The sequence below is a fragment of the Perca flavescens genome, chromosome 21 (genome assembly GCF_004354835.1).
Source record: "Perca flavescens isolate YP-PL-M2 chromosome 21, PFLA_1.0, whole genome shotgun sequence".
NCBI classification, from domain to species: domain Eukaryota; kingdom Metazoa; phylum Chordata; class Actinopteri; order Perciformes; family Percidae; genus Perca; species Perca flavescens.
In genome coordinates, this window is record NC_041351.1 from 21800696 (window position 1) to 21814305 (window position 13610).

A 13610-nucleotide genomic window follows, 5' to 3' on the forward strand; every position below is an offset into this window, starting at 1 on the left:
ACCAGGTGAAACACATCAGGGCGGGGTTGAGATCTCCACTTTTGAACAAAATTTCAATTTTGAGCATATAAAACACTTCATTTTCTGCATTATGGTGAATTTTCTGCAACAAGTTATGTTGCAAATGTCTTTATTTATGTAAAGGAAATTATAATAGGTTTTTGGTGTAGGTTGTGGTTGCACTGGCCAGTTTTGATTATTGGGGGGGGTGTAATCCTCCCATTCCCCCTGTATAGTATGCCTATGTACAGTAAAATACAGCACAATACGGTACAATCACAATACAAAACAACACAAACAGACTTTAAGAGGAGGGATACAAATACAGTGGGAATGCATTGCACGGTAAAGAGCTTTACAATGTGATAAACAGAAAAGGTGCAGAGAGGACATAAGGCAAATATATAGATATGATTGTAAATAAAGTAAATAAATATCAATACAGACATCTTCAACAGGGGGTCCGGAACCCCTAGGGGGTCCTCAAAGTTACTGCAGGGGTGCCACCAAATTAAAATGTATTTACATGAATCCAACATATTATTAGCAAATATAAATCAACCTATTTGTGATAATAAAAAAAAAACACTGATGATATGCTTACTATCCACAGATACAGTTAATCGTAAGGATCAGCTAGCAGGGCAAGCTAGCTACTGGCAGGATCGAGACAGGGACCAGGGTAGGTGAATTTAAACAATGTCTGAGTTGAAAACGCATCTTGTTGACACGTAAGGGCCCTGTTCATGTGGCACAGACATATTAATTGCATATTGTGTCTGTTAAGAGGCACAAAGGCACTCTAAAACTTGCCCCGAGCACTGCCGTTTTAGCTCAGGGGACGCTTGTAGTACGTAGCTGCAGCTTCTCCGTGTTACCTGCACTGATTTGGGTCGGGGTTTTTTCTATCGAAAGTACTCGCGTAGCTATAGCGATCAAGATTAACGTAAAAATTGGCCGGAATTCTCCTTTAAATCAAAATCTGGTTTTCAAAAAAGGAAAGAGAGAAAAGAGAGAGAGGAAAGACAAAGGAAAGGGTGTCAAACTGTAACCCAGTTTTTCACCAAGAAAGTGGGTAGTGAAATGGTGGACGGGCTCAGGCACCTCCCAAATCGTGACAGGACAGCAAGCTACCATGATGTATGTCCTCATTCTCAATAGTTTTGTGAGTGGTATTAACCTGTTGGCTTAATGTCCATAGAGGAATAAGCTAGCTAGCTAGCTACAGACTAGTGTTAGCCTACATTTAATCACCATTTAATCAGTGCCGGGAATCGTTTAGCAAGATATTCATATTAAATCGTTGTCCCTGATGAGTCAGAGTCAGATGAGCCAGCAGCACCCCAGTCTCCCTCTAACTGTGCCCCTCCCTGTCCCAGTGAAGAAGGTGAGCAGCATTGTGTTCAATGACATGCCAATTATTTGAGAGAAAAGTTTGGGTTTCCAGGAGTCCTTTGTTCTTATTCATACCTTTTAATTTGATGTCACTGGTACTGTTAGTTTGTTAGGACCATAGTCCAAACCTCAAAACCTTTTGATGTAGTGATTACTTGATCTGTTTTGTAGCACTATAATAACCCTAGTGTGGAAATTCCATTTTACATGTCCACTTTATTTTCTTGTTGGCATATATGTGCAGCTAAGTTAAAAAAAATCTGCTGTTTTCATTGTTTTGGGAGGGTGATGTTAATTTATTTTGATTGAAAAGTTAATATATATTTAAGTTTGTTCATTTTTCTTTTTTTAATCTTTCATTAATAATAATAATAATAACAATAATAATTAATAATAATTAATAATAATTTTGTTAAGAGAATTTTCCATTTTGTTGCTTGCAGTCATGTTTGTCTCATTTTGCCAGATCATCCACACGCTGTGGAGCGGAGGAGGGTCTGTCTACGTACCCCACACAGCATTCCGGGATGGGAGAAAAACGTGCTCTGGTTTATTGGCATTTCTTTAAACCAATCACAATCGACATGGGCGGCGCTAAGCTCCGCACGGAGCTGCTGCAAAATAGTCGTGCGAGAGAAAAATCTGATTGGACAGATAGTCTAGCTAGCTGTCTAAATTTACCCTGCAGAGATCTGAGCAGCAGTTAACCATAGTCCTCATAAATCTACCGGAGTTTAGAACGCCAACACAAAGAAAGCGGAAGGAAACGAAAATCGGTGAAAATACATGCATCCGGCAGAATTTCCTGCGGCACCGGAGCAATGCCTGAAGTGGAACGTCAAGGATGTACAGTACACTATGTTTATGGGGACCCCCAAAGGTACACATCCGACTCTTGATATGCTAAGATGATATAACATGTCATCGATCAATTGTATTGTTAAACATTTCTCCAGTTTTCATGAACATCTGGTAAAAGTATCAGAGGGTGGATTACCTTATTGAATGTCTTGTTCAATGGTTGTTTTTCAGTAGCTATAGGTGTACCAGAGGTCTATTCATAAACTTATGAGCACCCTCCGAGCCTCCCTCATAAACGATCCTCGTCATCGTCCTTATGAGGGAGGCTCGGAGGGTGCTCATGAATTTCACACACAGAAAGTCAAAAACATAACTGTATGCATGTGTCATATGCTATTCCTATATAGACAATCTGTTGCCTTTCAGTTTCAAGAGCTCTTCAAAAGGCCAAAGTAGGAAGGTTGCCATGGATTCTTCAGTGGCTGAAGATAGTGGCCCTCATTTATGAAACGTACGTACGACCTAAAACAGGCGTACGACGGGCGTACAACGATTCCTACGCAAAGCTCGGCATTTATCAATTTGGACGTGAGCGTAGGCTGCGATCAAATCTCACGTCTGGTCTGAACTCGTGTACACAAGTTTCTGAGTCAGCGTGGACTTGCAGTGCAGCATATAATCAGTTTAACAGGAGAAGGAGAAGTCATCAGTTGATCACTTATCAGCAATGGCAGATCTGGCTCTTTTAGAAGACCTCTATGAGCCGGTACAATAGTGCACACGTACGCACACGTGCCACGGTGGAGCGCTCCATCGGATTGTTTAAGGCCAGATGGCTCGCATCAGTGGGGGGAACCCTATACATGGCAGAAAAAGTCTGCAACATTGTTTTAGCCTGTGGGGTTCTGCACAACATCTCGCAGGGAAACTGGGTGCCATAAATGTAGCGAAGGAGCCAAATGACCCGATGCCCAGAGAGCAGTGTCCAGAACAGCCCCAACTGAAGGAGACAGGATAGTATTATTCCTCGCTTTTAAAAGGTAGCCTATAGTGTTATGTTTGGCAATGATATTCATAGGCTACAGGAAACATGACGATGCACAACATTTTTATTTATTCTTCAGGTTTTCATTTCTATGTCGTGAACGATTTATTTCTGCCATTGACCGAGTTATTTCGGCTTGTTTTCCCAGCCCCTCTGCTGTCAGGAGACAGGGTCGTGGTGGTGGTCCAGCACGAGGGGGCGGAGGACACGCGCTCTCCCTCAGCTGTTGTCTCGTTCTGACTCATGAAAAAAAACCAGAGTAAAATAAAAGACACTGCATAAACTCCGCTACCGTGTGTTTATTTAAATATAGGTACACCATGTAGGCCTAAGAGATTGCAATAAGCCTGTAAATTACTATTAGGACTATAGAAAATGCGTCAAGGATGTATAAATTAAATAGGCTAAACTTCAGCTGGAGTTACTACGGCAACACTGTTGACCGCATCAGTGATCTCTTTCCATTCTGCATTCTTTCTACAGCCTTTAATAACAGTTTTCAGGCTGCCAAAAAGTACACACGTTAGTGCAAATGAACCAGAGATTTCAGGGTTTCAATCTCCACCTCTGAAAAGTGCCGCTTCTCAGCCGGATTACATCTCGCCATGTCGTAAATTGTAGGGGCGAGGCCTCAAAACCAAGAATATATTGGGGCGTGATATTTAAATTACGATCGTTTCCAGCCGCTGCATTTATCAATGTACAACCATTCTTACGCTCTGATTGGTGTGATACGAATGTTTCATAAAAAAAAACGTGAAGCCTGTCGTAAGATGATTTCTGCGCTCAAATCTGCGCTGGTTTCTACGTTAGGTTGATAAATGAGGGCCACTGTCTGTATATCCAGACTTCTCTCCCCCACTGTTTTGCCTTTTATATCTTTCTATGATTCACAAAAAACATATCTCCGTGCCTGGCTAGAATACCTTTTTCTCTCATTTTGGTCACTTCCTATTGCCCTTTCTTTCTGTTATGTACTCCTCTGCTGTGTCTTTCCTCCGACATCCAGTTCCAGCTTTTTCTCCGGAATTGACAGCATACCCAGGAGGAGGCCACTGGGGTCAGTGCCCGGTATCTGGCATCTGTGCTGTGTGACACACTCACACAACTTGGCATATGGGCACAGAGAATGGTATTGACAGTATATTTTCTACTAGGCTGGCCTCGACAGTCTGCAAAGAACACACCAGATGCATTCATCAACTGTGTAACTGTGCAATTAAAGGGCTGCTGGTCACACGAACATTGGAGCTATTGCCTTTTTTTCAAACTGAAATTGAAATACATTTTTGCAAAGAATTTAGTATATACTGTAAATCTCCGGTGTTTCTTATGAAGTATACTTATTTTGTAAAAACTTTGAAGACCAAAATTTAAGTTTTACTATTATTTTTCTGCTGTGATAGTGCCCTATATTAGTGTTCTCCAGAGAACTTTTGGTTCCGACTGATGATGATTATTACAACATCCTAGTGGGTGGACACTAAAAAATGTTGGTGATATAACTTACAAGAGCCACACAGTAATCTACCAGCTTGGTACTGACGTTGTTAGCCGTTACTTTAGCCCCATCTGTGATTGTGGCACTCAACGCTACATGATTCTGCAAGTTTTGTATGGAGGGCGTTGGTAAAGCTGGACATACACTGTACGATTTGAGCGCGTCTATGACCCAATATTTGAGCCTCACGACTCATTTTAGAGTCAAACCAAATTTCGCTTTATTTGGCGCTGTTTGCAGTGCAGTGTACAGGGGGAAGCGAGGACCGATCAACTGCTCAGGACAGGCCGTCGGGCTGAAATTTTGGTCAGCCAACATCAGCCACAGTTAAAGCAGAACCAGGGTTGTTGCAAGCTAAGCCTAGCTCGCTAGCTTCCACTTTGTGATTAAAATACAAATTTCACAACACAATGGCCCTCCAAATGTTTATTGTATTTCATTTCATTTTTTTTTTATTTATTTATTTATTTGATAGGGACAATGCTCATTGATCAACAGACAACTTACTTGCTGTAAACAAGCCAGAGTTAGCTACAAGTGCTAGTTTCCATCTGTTGTCCCTAGCCAGGTCTTAACAGGCACCCTAAAATACAAAAAGCAATACAAATACACTATAAATCTAAGAAATGCAGTAGCAATGTAATAAATACAGCAGAAAATTTAAAACAATATGAATATACCCGCAAACAGACAATATGTTGCTCACCTCATCTAATCCTCAGCTTAATTACATTCATGGGTTCAAGTATTTGGTGTATGATTACAATTGTAATTGTCCCTAATCCAAGATTTAAGGGACACGTCTTCAATCACTTCATTACAGTATTGCAGTTCAATCAGGAGAGACTTCCTTGCAATTATGAACATGTTTATTGTACAAGACAGAATATGAAAATGCAATGTGCAAAGTCTCTGGAGAGTAGACTCCATCGAATCCATATGTTATAAAAGGGGTACTGAACCCAAACATATCCCCTGATGGAGTCTAGACACAGGCGGTGGTGATGAAGGTGCCCAGGAACCAATCAAGATTGCCATACAGCTGACGAACCACGGCGTACATGGGCGAGACGAACGGTGGATGAAGGGGAGGAGGCGGGACGCACTCTATTCCTGAAACGACAACTGACAACCGCAGAGGAGAGAGAAGATTTAAAACAGGATGTCATGCTGTGATTGGCTTGTGATACGTGGCTGAATCTGATTGGTTTAACTAACAAGGAAACAGCTGAATCCGATTGTCTGCTGATAAGTGAATGCCATGAAACAGCTGATCAATTAGGAGTGATGATAGACGCAATTACAGGTCTTCCATTAAGAACTTACGCTGAGCTTCATTACATAAATAAAACTATCTGAGAAGAAAAAAAACATTTTGTTTTAACATTAGTAGAATATACAGGGCTATTGTGCTCAAAACATTACAGCGCACCACGTAATATGCGTTTCCTAGCAACACTCTCAGTGTCAGTCAACCACTGCCATGGGAACCCACCCAGAGATTGAAGCTTAGAAAGAGTTTTCATAAATATGTCAACAAAAGGTTTAACCCTCCTTTGAAAAATGGAAGTGTGACTGATAGCTAAGTTTTACAATCAATTGAGTGAGACTTTTTTAATAACGCTTTCTCTGACGGATGATACATTCTGGTTTGTTTCAGCCCCTTCAGAATTGCCAGCTTCGCTTGTGGAAAGGCAGGGGACATATCACTGTCTCTATGTTAGAATGACTGAAAAGAAGAGCGGAGGCACAAGTAATACCCAAATAATTATTTTACAAAGCCTCATTTTCGGCCTGGGTGAATAAGAGTGGGTGACAGCTCTTTATTCTCAAACAGACACTGCACAAAAATGTGTATTTACAGTCGTCATCCACTTTTATGTTCATAGACTTTGTTTTCTTCTTATCTGGCCTCATTAGGAAATTAAGATTTGGAAATAACTCCGCAGTGCTATGTGTCTGATGATGGCTCGAATGGCATTCTGTAGACTCTTTGCCGCAAAGCAAATTCCCCTAGGGACAATACCGGTTTCATTCTTTCATTTAAAAGACATTTTATTTCTTTGAAACTGTCACACTTTATTACTTTAATCGCACTTTTGCTTTGCCGTAAATCACTTACACACTCAAGCTCGAGTGTGGGTGGGTTGGATGTGTGTTCCTGGGTTGTCTGAGAAAATGTCACAGGAGACAGTACGAGAAATGGATAGGAGGAAACAGTGCTGGGGTTGACATTGAGCTTCCTTTTATACTGATGCATGACTCATTTGCAATGGGGTGTGTAGTGGGCACACTTCTGCATACTCCTAAAGTGTGTGGTCTTGTACGTTTCTTTGTGTGTGTGTGTGTGTCTCACATGATTGCAGCAGCCTGTGTTCAATTGGCTTTGAGATGCTTTTTTAATTATCTCAAGTGTCTCCCATAAGCTCATGCCGTAAATGTACTCAATCTTCTGCGGAAATTGGTTTACCCACGTGGCTAGCCATCTTTGTCACTTAGCAAGCCTTGAGGGTATTCAAAATAACACACAAATGAATGGAGTGTGTTACTGTTTGCACGAATGAAAGTAGTCAACAAAAAGTCAACAGCCTCACTACATTGATTTGGTAACATGAAAATATCAGTGGAACTTTACTTCACACATGCACATCATTGGAGCCTTCCATTTGAAGTGATCTGGAAATAGTATTTGCTTCCCAGCTAAATAAATCACCGTTCCCTATTAACACGACACAGCTTGTGTAGGCTCCATATCAACCGTACATGTGCGGAGGAAGGTGCTGTGTGAGTTGTGTAATGAGATCACTTAAGAAAAAACTTTGTCTGTCATGAAGTACCCTACTCTCTTGCACCTACACTCTCTCTGTATCATCTTATGCGGCAGGGGGAGTGGCTGTCCTCCTTGTGGCTCCTCTTACAGCACGCTTAGTTTCTTCACTGCTGTGCCCACGGCCGCTGAGAGTAAGGTGTGAATTAACGTCAACAGTCATTACCACTCTGATCCTCGTCTGCCTAGCCAACTTATGTGTCAGATGGGGCCTCCATATGCAGAGTGTGAGCAAAATTGGTGGAAGTTGCTAACATGTCTCATTTTTGGTGTGGCAATGATGGATATGGGATGTAGGCTTGGTTTAAAATGTTTACGATATTTGGTCATCCACATAAGTTTACAGATTTTGGAAGCAGGGAAGACATAACCAAATTATAATATAGCTCAGCTCTGTGAGTCAGGATGAATCCAAGTGAAATGTGAATGCAATAATATTCAATAGTGATATAATATGCTCAGCATCTAAACAAAACTGAACAGCTCCCAAATAAAAAACTGTAGAAAGACATGAATACATAGTGCCTTCAACATCATCCATAGTTTGATGGAGGGTATTTATGTAGCTAGAACAGCGAAAGTAAGTTTTTTGTCTTTTTTTTTTCAGTTTAAGGAATCTAAGGAGAGAATGTCACTCTTCTGGACCAACCGCCCACTCAGAAACCTCTGGCATCACTGCAGCTAGCATAATGTCTTCCATGAGTTCACCTGGAACTCCCAAACAGCAACACAGTATTTTAAAAGTTAAAGTTTCTTTCTGCCGTAGTTTTTTCACAACTGTCTGGCAGAGATCAGCTGAAATAGCATTAGCTAATATCAATTGTCATAGCTAACGTTAGGCTTCATGTGAAAAACAATGGCAGAGTGAAACAGGTGTGGGAGGTCCAGATGAACTTGTGAAAGCAGTTGCCGTAGATGTACGGTAGATGTACTGTAAAGCCAGAGGCTTACTGCGGTCAAGCCATTTGGATTTTGATGCACTTCTATTTGTGCAGTTACAGTCGTTGATGTAATCAACCACCGTGCTCCATCTCTGACTAAGCGGTGATTCAGATGTTTTCCATTCTTGAAGCGCCCCTTTCAGAACTCCAGCAACCCTTGTCATCATGTCTTGCAGTCAATTTTGCCTCAATGTTTCTCAGAATTGCAGGGCTCTCAAGTGTCACGCATTGAGCATGACAGTCACTCATTTCAGTCTTTTGTCACACACTCCCACCACACATCGTATTTCTCATGCGGTAAAACTATTTATAGTATATTTAATATGCCGCAGCACCCAAAATTTCTCTGGCCGTGCCGCTCTCACTATGGAACCGGCAGAAATCAAGTGTGTCTCCCCTGGAGTTCTTAGTTGAGCCTGCCACTTAGCCAATCCAAAAAAAAAAAAGAAAGGGGCTACACAATAGCCAATAACAAAATAGCACTATTGAATCTGGGTAAGATTTAACGCAACAACCAATGAAGAAAACCATATCCTGGAATTATTAACGTGATTCTGCTATAACATCTTCCGGAAAGTCACCCATAGAGGGAACCACTGGAGCTCCGAGCATCACTTTGAGAACAGAGTAAATTATCTCCTGTTTTAATGTTACAACAAATTCACAACTTGTTTGACACAAACAATGACAACTTGAGTGCTGTTAGAGAATTTTTCCCAGATAATTAGCATCAGTTTTTGTCAGTGTCTGTAGTTAAACTCCACAAGCACATACACTCACTCACACACACACACACACACACACACACACACACACACACACACACACACAGAAATTGAATAAATACTTTGTATTTGGTTGAATTGTCAGTGCCATGTGTCAAATATTTACTTCTGCATGTCTGAACAATTATTAATAACAACAACCACAACAACACTATAATAATATTATTAATGAAACACCCCCATTCCCGCAACCCTCTGATTGGGGGGGGGGTGTCACTCTTGCCTGTCTTCAAAACTTGAAAGCCCTGGAATTGCAGCACAGCGGTCCTGACCTTCAGGCATCTCGATCGTGTCACTGAATATGATCAGGTTTCCATGGAAAAAGGCCAGCCAGAGTTCAGTCAGTGGCTCGTCGAACATTGTTCGCAGGACAACAGGGCATTTGTCTGCAGAAAGAAAATATTTCAATGGCACGTACATTTTCAGGGAGCAAGCTCAGCCAGCAAACATTGCTTTGTCCTAAAATGTCATGGTACTCTTGGCCAACAAACTCAACAAAAGACAAACATTTTGATGATCACCGGGACTTCAGCTGCAATTTCCTCTGCTGTTGCTCCTTTCAATTCAACAAAACCAAGCAGTTTTGTTTCCACAGATGTGCTGCCATCATATATGTTACAATACTGACTTGGCAGCAGCTTTATGCACGCATCAATGGACAGGAACATAAATTCAACCCAGGTCTAGGTCCTGTGTTGCCAAAGTTGCCCATGGTGCTAGCATGTGTAAACTTTGGCTCATAAACTTTCCGTGTCAGTTGTGATGTGCAGTCAATAGATCTGTAACTATGATTGTGTCACATAGTGTGGTACTGTATGCAAAGATAAACTCCTGCACAGCTCAATCATGTTCTTCTTTAGAAGGCTCTACCTTCTTGAAGAATGTGATGATGGAGGGCACGCCAGGACGGGCAATCAGAGAGGCTTCATGCTTTTCTGTCTACTTCTTCTTCAATCTTTCCCTTTTCTTTTATCATCTTCATTACCTTCTCTTTACCTTTCCAACCACACTCTCCTTGCTTCACTCTTTTCACTCCCATGCAAAAAATAAATAAAATCTCTGATCGTTAATACTAATTAGTGCACTATTAGATAAAATACTATGCTTAACAGATTCCCATTGCTGGCCTCAATTTTTGTTTTCTTAAAAAACCTTGATTGGAATGTAATCGTGTCTTTACCTTTCCTCCTCTATATCCTTTATATTGGTCGTTTGATAACGCCTCAGTGGACACCTATAAAGAAAAACATAAAATTAGAATAAGTTTATGGCTAGCTGGCTGGATAGCTAACTGTACAACGTTATGTACGTATGCATATGCCCACTCCTGCTAATGAAATAATTTAGCCTATTGATTGACCAATATCACCAGGTTATTCTAGTTTACATGACTCACCTGCTACATTGGGTGAACTCGCTGGAACTCAACTCAAGATGACCAAGTTTCTTACCAATGACTACCGTTGCTAACGGAGCTTGTTGCTAAGCTGCCCGACACACCATGCCGTGAGTGCTGTTCCATCGGGTAGCGCAGTCGTTGAAGACTCCAAGAAAGTTCTGCTTAGATTTCAAGAGCTAGCTGTCGGGTAATTGATTTATTGAAATGCAGTGCTGTATCCTTTAGTCTGCTGACCGGAGTTTCGATAGCTTGCACTGCCAGCCATTTTTTTCACAGCCAGGTCAGTGGTGTGTGCCATGCACGGGCCTTAGCTCTCGATGGCATTAACACTAGAACTAGAATAGCTGTTCTAGCCTCTAAATGGCGTTAACCCAAGAACTAGAACGGGCTAATTTTGACTGTTTTGAAATCAACCGCAAAAGGAGTCCTTTTTTGAGCTACCTCAAAGTCTTTTCCAGGAAGATCTACCCACTATACATAAAAATATACATAATTATTTGATCAAGAAGAACACATAAGGAGGGAGGAGCTGCAGCAGCAAACAGCGATGACAAGAGTGTATTTGCAGTGTGTGGAATGTAAATACTGCGCAGAATGAATAATGAAACTCTTAACCCCCCCAGCCTCAGTTACTTTACTACACACTAATATTCATTATCAATATTTTAGCAAACCCTGCTCTTAACAGAATAGCCTCTCCTCTTTCCCTTTTCTAAAATAGTTATATTGTACATATTAGTTATCTTGTTATAGTGTTTTTTCACGTACTTTATATTGTGGTATATCTATTCTATATTTATGTTCTTGGTTGTTACACTTTGTACACATTGCCTTTGTGTTCATTAAATACATCAATAAGTAAGTAAGTAAGTAAACTTTATTTATATAGCACCTATCACAGATAAAATCACAAAGTGCTTGCAAGTTTAACAATTTAAAAAACATCATACAAAACATAAAAACATGATAGCTCAGTCAACTGAAAGCTTGTCTGAATAGTAGTGTCTTCAGCTGTTTTTTAAAAGAAACAATAGAATCGGCCACACGCAGTGGCAGGGGCAGGGGCAGGGCATTCCACAATTTGGGAGCAACTGCCTGAAAGGAGCGGTCTCCCCGAGTTTTAAGGTGGGTTTTAGGGACCATCAGGAGATTTTGACCTGAGGAACGAAGAGTGCGGAAAGAAGAGTAAGGGGTCAACATGTCTGCGATATATTGAGGCATCTGTCCATGTAGTGCTCTAAAAGTTAAAACTAAAATTTTATAATCAATTCTGTATTTTACTGGAAGCCAGTGGAGAGTAAATAAAATCGGGGTAATGTGTGCCCTTCTGTTTGTTCTTGTTAAAAGCCTGGCTGCTGCATTTTGCACCAATTGAAGACGGCTCAGAGAAAATTTGTTAAAACAAGTAAAAAGAGAATTACAATAATCTAACCGTGAAGAAATAAAAGCATGAATGATCATCTCGATGGTAACTTTGGGCAGTATTGTTCTCAATTTAGAGATATTTCTCAAATGATAAAAACAGTTTCTGACCAACTGTCTAAAATGACCATCCAGAGACATCGATTGGTTGAACAAAACACCAAGGTTTCTTAGGCTCAACTGGATGGAGGAGTCCAAGGAAAGAGGTGTTTGGGGTAGTTTTTGTTCTGGAGCAATGATCAAAGTTTCAGTCTTTTTTGTATTAAGTTGTAAATAATTGTTGTATAACCAAGTCTTAATGCATGACAGACATTCATATAAATCAGTTAATTTACCAAACTCTGACTCTTTGAATAAGCAGTACAACTGAATGTCATCCGCATAAAAGTAATAAGACACATTATTAAAATTATGGATTATTTCACCAAGAGGGCTAATATACAATAAAAACAAAAGAGGACCTAAAACCGAACCCTGAGGAACTCCGTATGACAGAGGGGTCATTTCTGACAAAATGTTAACAGACACATAAAATGATCTATCACTCAGGTAAGAGGTGAACCATTTAAGAACATGTATCAAATGCAGACGATGGGTCAAGTAAAATCAACACAGTGTACTGTCCAGAATCAGCAGCCATCAGAATGTCATTTGATACTTTAAGAAGCTCAGTCTCAGTTGAATGGCATTTACAAAAACCTTACTGAAATTTATCAAGCAAATTTTCCCATCAAGAAATGAAGTTAGCTGGCCTGCCACCACTCTCTCAAGGATTTTAGATGAAAAAGGCAGTTTAGATATAGGCCTATAGTTAGTTGGTTCAAAAGAATCCAAATTAGGTTTCTTCAGTATGGGGCTGACAACTGCTTGTTTAAAATGGCTGGGCACAGAACAGGTTAAAAGGGAAAGGTTAATAATTTTAACAACATACGGTCCAACTAAATCAAACACATTTAAAGGTGCAATATGTAATATTGTATGTAATACTGGCAGCTAGCGGTTAAAATAGTTACTGCACTACCAATTCAAAATACTGGAGAGTCGTCTCCCCCACCCCCTCCTGCCCAGACTCTAAGTTCACGGAGGTTGCCAGGCTGAGACCGCAGCATTCACAACAATGTTGCTAGACGCTTTTCTCACATAGCCAGACATTACTACACAGCACAGCGGAGTAGCTAACGGTAGATGCTGGCTATATTGTCATAAAAGCCCGTGCTCACGCGGAGCTCTGTAACCAACTGACAGACACTTTTTCGGCTTAAAATTACAGTATGAACTGCTAAAAACACAACAACCTCACTGTCCTCTCCACACGCCAGTCAGGCACACTTCCTCGGCTTCGAATTACAATACGAAATGCTAAAAATACCACTACCTTGCCGACGGAACACACTTCATTGGCTTAGAATTACGGCAACAATCGCTAAACACACTGCAAACTCCTGTCCTCTCTTTCCGATTTACAGCCCCCCTCTCGTGGCTTAAAATAACTCA

The 13610-nt window shown here is 40.8% G+C and overlaps 1 long non-coding RNA gene across 2 annotated transcripts in view; it reads right to left on the reverse strand.

The window, feature by feature from the left end:
* Positions 1 to 5892: 5892 nt before the first annotated feature.
* LOC114548728 (uncharacterized) overlaps positions 5893 to 13610 on the reverse strand; it is a 56400-nt gene continuing 48682 nt past the window's right edge. For both annotated transcript variants that reach the window (XR_003691400.1, XR_003691401.1), the window contains 2 exons: positions 10476 to 10529; positions 5893 to 9681 (listed from right to left, as the gene is read on the reverse strand). This is a non-coding gene — a long non-coding RNA (uncharacterized LOC114548728). The remainder of the gene's footprint in view (positions 9682 to 10475; positions 10530 to 13610) is intronic.